The 7,438-nt window shown below is 44.0% G+C and overlaps 1 protein-coding gene across 3 annotated transcripts in view; it reads left to right on the top strand.

Annotated features, from left to right (window-relative positions):
* Positions 1-7,438, top strand: part of NPAS2 (neuronal PAS domain protein 2) — a 172,248-nt gene that overhangs the window by 7,407 nt on the left and 157,403 nt on the right. The window lies entirely within an intron of this gene.

Below are 7,438 nucleotides of genomic sequence, written 5' to 3'. Positions count from 1 at the left end.
GGCAATTCTCCTGACTTAGCCTCCTGAGTAGCTGGGATTACAGGCACGCACCACCATGCCCAGCTAATTTTTTGTATTTTTAGTAGAGACGGGGTTTCACTGTGTTGACCAGGATGGTTTCGATCTCTTGACCTCGTGATCCACCCGCCTCGGCCTCCCAAAGTGCTGGGATTACAGGCTTGAGCCACCGTGCCCGGCCGCTGAATTTTTTTTCAACTTTTATTTTAGATTCGGGGGATACATGTGCAGGTTTGTTACCTGGGTATATTGCATGATACTGAGGTGTGGGGCATGAATGATCCTATCACCCAGGTACTGAGTATAGTACCCAGTAGTTAGTTTTTCAGTCCTTATCCCCTGGCTCCCTGCTCCCTCTAGTAGTCTTCAGTATCTGTTGTTGCCATCTTTATGTCCACAAGTACCCAATGTTTAGCTACCACTTATAAGCGAGAACATGCAGTATTTGGTTTTCTATTTCTGCATTAATTCACTTAGGATAATGGCCTCTGGCTGCATACATGTTGCTGTAAAGGACATGACTTCATTCTTTTTATGGCTGTGTAGTACTCCATAGTATATATGTAACACATTTTCTTTATCCAGTTCACTGTTGATGGACGTCTAGGTTGATTCCATGTCTATTGGACATGGAATCACAATTGCTACTGTGAATAGTGCTGTGATGAACATGTGAATGCATGTGTCTTTTTGGTAAAATGATTTGTTTTCTTTTGGATGGATACTACTATCAGTAGTGGGATGGGTGAGTCAAATTAGTAGCTCTGTTTTAAGTTCTTTGAGAAATCTTCAAACTATTTTCCACAGTGGATGAACTAATTTACATTCCAACCAACACTGTATAAGTGTTCTTTTGTCTCCACAGCCTCTCCAACATGTGTTGTTTTTGACTTTTTAGTAATAGCCATTCTGGCTGGTGTAAGATGGTACCTCATTGTGGTTTTGATTTGCATTTTTCTGATGACTAGTGATATGGAGCATTTTTTCATGTTGTATGTCTTCTTTTGAGAAGTGTCTGTTCATGTCTGTTGCCCATTTTTTAATGTGGTTTTCTGTTTTTTGCCTAGTTCAATCGTTTAAGTTCCTTATAGATTCTGGATATTAGACTTTTGTTGGATGAATAGTTTGCAGATATGTGCTCCCATTTCTGTAGGTTGTCTGTTTACTCTGTTGACAGTTTCTTTCTCTGTGCAGAAGCTCTTTAGTTTAATTAGGTCCCACTTGTCAATTTTTGTTGTCGTTGCAATTACTTTTGAGGACTTTCTTTCCCAAGGCCAGTATCCACAATGGTGTTTCCTAAGCTTTTCTATAGGATTCTTATGATTTAACTCTTACATTTGAATCTTTAATTCATATTGAGTTAATTTTTGTATGTGGTGAAAGATAGGGGTCCAGTTTCATTCTTCTGCATATGACTAGCTAACTATCCTAGAGCCACTTACTGAAGAGAGAGTCCTTTTCCCATTGCTTGTTTTTGTCAACTTCGTTGATGCTCAGATGGCTGTAGGTGTGTGGCTTTATTTCTGGGTTCTCTATTCTGTTCCATTGGTCTATGTGTCTATTTTTGCACCAGCACCATGCTGTTTTGGTTACTGTAGCCTTGTAGTATAATTAATAGTGGGATAATGTGATATCTCCAGCTTCATTATTTCTGCTTAGGATTGCTTTGGGCATTCAAGCTCTTTTTGGTTCCCTGTGAATTTTAGAATAGTTTTTTCTAGTTCTGTGAAAAATGACATTGAGTGTTTGATAGGAATAGCATTGAATCTGTAGATTGCTTTGGGCAGTATGGGGATTTTAACAAGATTTATTCTTCCAATCCATGAGCATGGAATGTTTTTCCATTTGTTTTTGTTGTCTATGATTTCTTTCAGCAGTGTTTTATAGTTCTCATTGTGGAGATCTTTCACCTCTGTGGTTAGTTGTATTCCTAGGTATTTTATATTTTAATGGCTACTGTAAATGGAACTGTGTTCTCTTTTCTTTTGAGACAGAGTCTCAGTCTGCCACCCGGGCTGGATTGCAGTGGTGCAATCTCTGCTCACTGCAACCTCTGCCTCACAGGTTCAAGCAATTCTCCTTTCCTCAGCCTCCCGAGTAGCTAGGACTACAGGCATGCGGCACCACGCCCGGCTAAGTTTTGTATTTTTATTAGAGATGGGGTTTTGCCATGTTGGCTAAACTGGTCTCAAACTCCTGACCTCAAGTGATCAGCCCACCTACTAATCCCAGCACTTTGGAACGGTGTTCTTGATTTGGCCCTCAGCTTGGACGTTATTGGTGTATAGAAATGCTACTAATTTTTGCACATTGATTTTGTGTCCTGAAACTTTATTGAAGTCATTTGTCAGTTCTAGGAGCCTTTTGGTGGAGTTTTGGGAGTTTTCTAGATGTAGAATCATATCAACAGCAAAGCGAGAGAGTTTGACTTCTTCCTTTCCTATTTGGATGTCTTTACTTTCTTTCTGTTGTCTGATTGCTATGGGTGGCTCTTCCAGTACTATGTTGAATAGAAGTGGTGAGAATGGGCATCCTCATCTTTTTCCAGTTCTCTGGGGGAATGCTCTTAAAATTTTTTCAGTTCTGTTAGAGAAGAGAAGAAAGCAAATGAAATGGATAAAACTCATAAGAAATGTTAATCACTCTTCAGACAAGGGCACATTTGATAAGCACCACTCTTGCGCATGGACCTCTGATCATCCTTCTACTTCTTCACTCCTAAGTGATAATGCATAGCCCAGGAACACTCGCCACGTGCTGTCCTCCAATAGGAAAGGAAAAGGCAAGATGACAAAAGAAAAAAACCTTCTCAGAGTCAACAGACACCAAGAAAAAGATGCCTTGAAAGCAAAAAATCTATCAGTAGACTTCCTGGGGACATCATGAGGAAGCCAGCATAGTTCTTTGGTCTTTGTTGCATGCATTGAGGCATCCCAAATATCCTAGCGTGAATAGAATTAGTAGTCATCAAACTACATGCAATAACATGACAGGTGGTAGGAGAAACTTTGAGACCACCAAGAAATGAGGATGCCTCCATTTTTTTTATTAATTTTTATGAATATCTATATTTTTGGCATACAAATGTGAACATTTGTTTTCTCCTTAATTCAGACAGGTAATTCCATTTCAAACCCAAAGGCTAGTCATGGTTCTCTGATGTGAGCTGGAGTCCTTTTGGAGTATTTTCACAAATAGTCTGCATCAGTAGAAGTCATATCTATCTTTAGTGTTATATAGAAACATCCATCCATTATTTTTTCAATCTCGGAACTTGATGGCTTCAATTTTCCATTATTCCATTATGGAGGGTGAAGACTTGTTTAGAAGTAGACAGCATCATAGGTCTACATAGGTCACAGGGCTAACTGCTGACTGCTGCCTGTTGACAGAGTGTTGACAGTTGAGTGGAGGAAACACTCTTGTAGCTGAAGAGGTTTTTTGAGGAGGTGGGTTGGAGTGAGGATAAGGGAAAGCCAGTCTGGCTGCTACGTTGATCTACCAAATTCTGTGTTTGGGCTGGGCACAGTGGCTCATTACTGTAATCCCAGCACTCTGGGAGGCCGAGGCAGGTGGATCACCAGAGGTCAGGAGTTCGAGACCAGCCTGGGCAACATGGTGAAACCCCTTCTCTACTAAAAATACAAATATTAGCCGGGCGCGGTGATGGGCACCAGCAATCCCAGCCACTTGGGAGGCTGAGGCAGGAGAACCCAGAAGGTCAGAGGTTGCAGTGAGCCGAGATTGCACCGCTGCACTCCACCCTGGGCAACAGAGCAACACCCTGCCTCAAAAAATGAATAAATAAATAAATAAAAATAAATCGTTTGTTTGCCACATCAGCACTTCCGTTTGTGTTGTCTATGAAAGACATGGCATACCGTATCATCAGTTACTGCACTAGATGCCTGTTTCCTGGAAGATCAAGATCTAGTAACAAATATGAGGAAATCTTTAAACCCCAAGTTGTGGGGTGTGTGTGGCAGAGCGGGGGCAGATATGTCAGCTGGAACCTTGCTGAGAACGATTGCTGCGCAGCTCCGTCTTCTCAGCTCATCTAATGACCAATAGCAGATGGCAGTTTTTATGTGATCTCTCCAAAGCCTTCTTAATGGTCAGAGACAATTTTCCTTTTATGGCCTCCCGCCTTTCCCCTTCATAGCATTGCCAGAGAGAGAAATTCATTCACAATTTTGTAGAGGTTTTTATGATCTCTCAAGCCAAATAAAATCTTACTTTCATTTGATCTGAAAAGGCACCACTTTTGGAAACTGTCCAGGGGAAGCACAGGACCCCTGGATTTGGAGTTTAAGGTGGTCTTGATGAAAATAGACCCCTCTCCTGCTTTTTAGATCTCCTTCCTTCCTTTTCTAATCTCTCTGACCTGCAAACCCATACTCCATTTGCCTTTGTTTGCTGTCATTTACGCCTTAGCATGCTGATTCTCAGCTCCAGGGCCCCCAGTCCTTAACTTGCTCTTCAGTTATTCCTGGGATGCTTCCTGGCAAGGCTCCAGCTGCTGGCATCATTGCTCTTGTCCCCATGTGTGCATGTGATTCTCATGACCGAGCTGGGCTCTGGCTGGGCTACAATCCCCCCTGAATTCCCTGCACCTCATGCAGGGCAGGCACATCAGCATTCTACCACATTCCACGGAAAGAATGAGACGGACTGTGCTGGTTCCTTACTGCCAGACAACAGATTTGAGCCCCTCAAAGAGAGCCTAAGGAAACTCACAGCACCCTGAGCCACCTGTGTCTACCTTCCCTCCCTGGGCAGGTGATTCATCATCCTTGTCCCCTGATTTCTGTAGAAACCTGCTCCAGCACTTACCTGGCAGTTGCCGTGCTGCACCTGCCCTGGCCATTGTTGGCTCCTCCTCAGCCAGGTCCTGCTGCTGTTGCTGGACCAGTTCAGGGAGTCATTTTCCTGGCGCTCTGCGAAAATGTAGATTCCTTGGGCAGCAAGGTGGTGCGCTTCAGTGTGCGCCACGTCTGTTTGGGCTTAGGCTGTTTGGTATATCCACAGTCCCTCGGTGGGAGTTGTTGGTTAGTCTTCCAACCGTGCAATAGGTTTCTCTCTTCTCACCATGCCTGGGCTAGTACCATTCTTACCACAAGAATGCTCTTGCTAGCCCGCTTAAAAGACCTGGATTGGCCCCTGCCTTGCAAAGACCCAGGAACAGTGGGGGTGCCTAGTGCAGGAGACATCACGCTTAAATTGTAAAAGGAATAGTTAGTTCTTCTCGGGCTCCCGTTTCTGGGAAGCTGTGCCATGTTTGCATGAGTTAGCTGTTCAAAGTGGTCAGCTACCTAACCTCTCAGTACAGAATCTCCTTATGTTTCCCATGTGTCTGAGCGCTTATCTCTATGAAGCAGCGGTATGTCGTTGCCCATTTTGTACTTTGGGTGGTATCATTTGGATGTGCTTCCCTGAGGCGATGTCTGTGTTTTCCAACAGCTCAGACTTTGGCAGCTCTTGCATATATTGCAGCCTGTTTATACGAGACACCTATAAAAACATTCAGCCTGTGCCATGGGTGTGCCAGCAGTGCCCTATGACCTAATTTTAAATCACAGTGTGTGAGTGGCCATCACCATATGGGCCAGGGCACTTTGAAATGGTGTAACGAGGACAGTGTTTGGCCCATAGCAGAAGGCTGTGACACCCTGATATGGTCACTGTGACCAATTGACCTTGGTAAGTTGCATAAACCCCAAGCCTCAGTCTCTTCATCTGTGAAAGGGAAATATTAATACTCTAGATGAGAATCAAGAAGAGAGAATGCTTGTTAAAGAGTTTTGACCAGGCACCGTGGCTCACGCCTGTAATCCCAGCACTATGGGAGCCAAGGCAAGTGGATCACTTGAAGTCAAGAGTTTGAGATCAACCTGGTCAACACGGTGAAACCCTGTCTCTACTAAAAATACAAAAAATTAGCTGGATGTGATGACAGGTGTCTATAATCTCTGCTACTCGGGAGGCTGAGACAGGAGAATCGCTTGAACCCAGGAGGTGGAGGTCGCAGTGAGCCGAGATTGCACCATTGCACTCCAGTCTGGGTGACGAGAGCAAAACTCCATCTCAAAAAAAAAGTGCTGCTATTGATTTATTACTTGCTGCTGTGACCAGTTCACTCAAACTCTTGCACACCCAGCTGGGTAAATGCCAGCCTCAAGGTGTTTTCTTCTTGAATGAAGTACTTGTTTTTTTTTTCAGATAAGGTACATTCTAGCAATTAAAACCTCAAACATATCCCAGTGTTCTCTTGAAGCTAACATAAAGGGGGGGAAGTGAAATACTTCAACTCTAGAAGCCAAACACTTTAGAATGTCTTGGCAGTTGCTTGGGGCTGCACAGTTTGCTTTTGAAAGCTTTTGCCATTTGTAAGAGCAAAGTACGCTGATAACCTTTTGTGCCTGAGATTTCAATCGAAATCACATAGCCTCTGTGTATCCCATGGATTCTGAGATTTTTATGGAATGTGTGGGGCTGTTTTACCATGATGAATGTGACATGTGCTATTTTATGTGGCCTTTTGTTTCTTTTCTAAAGAGGCTTGGCTTGCAGAATGGAGACTCAGCTCCCCCAGTTCTTAAAGGATCCTATTATTTGTCTCCTATGTCAGGATCCCCTAAAGAGTAAGGATCACCTGGTTTTCAGTGGAACCAGGAAGTTTATTCTTCAGATTGTAGACACACTGCCAATTCTGGGTAATAAATTTGTTTAGAGATGGAAGGAAAGAACCCCAGTGGTCATCTGGTACAACGTGGTGTACGTTTTCCAGATAAAAATTAAAGGCTCAGAAAGCAAAGAGGCCTTTGCCGAGTCCTGGAGTTTGCCAGGCGCCAAACAGACCTGCCAACCCCTTCCTGGTGGCTTAGTGCTTCTCTTTCTCTGATGAGCCCTGAACAGGCTTCCTCACCTGGAGAATCTGGTTTCTCAGGCCCTGCTTCCAGCGAGCCTGTAAGAATGAGGCTTTCTGGGCTCAGCTGGCGCACTCTCCACCCAGAGGTTTTGGGAGGGCCACACCGCAGACCGACTGCCCACCCTGCCCTGAATCACCTTCTCTCTCTGCATGTTCTCCACAACCTGCTCTCTGCCATGAGTAGCATAAGATAAGGAAGGCTGAGTGTGGAGGCAGCTGGGTACGGGGGAAAAACAAGGACAAGGTTGGACACAGACCATCCACTTGACTTCTGGGAACTGACTCTCTTAGGCATGGACATCTGACTTTCTTTCAGGTAAACAGAATGAACACACAGAGCTCATTCATGCCCATGAAGGAGAGTAAACTGCCTACTTACTTGACCAACTTTTAATGCTTCTCATGTATGCCAGCCAGGGTTAGGGTCAACTGCAGGATTTTGTCACCTGCACTTTTTAATCCCATAACATTGCCATCCTTGGCCATCCCTTT

The sequence above is a fragment of the Cebus imitator genome, unplaced genomic scaffold, assembly GCF_001604975.1.
Source record: "Cebus imitator isolate Cc_AM_T3 unplaced genomic scaffold, Cebus_imitator-1.0 Scaffold202, whole genome shotgun sequence".
Lineage (NCBI taxonomy): Eukaryota > Metazoa > Chordata > Mammalia > Primates > Cebidae > Cebus > Cebus imitator.
This window is presented reverse-complemented; position numbering and strand designations above follow the sequence as displayed.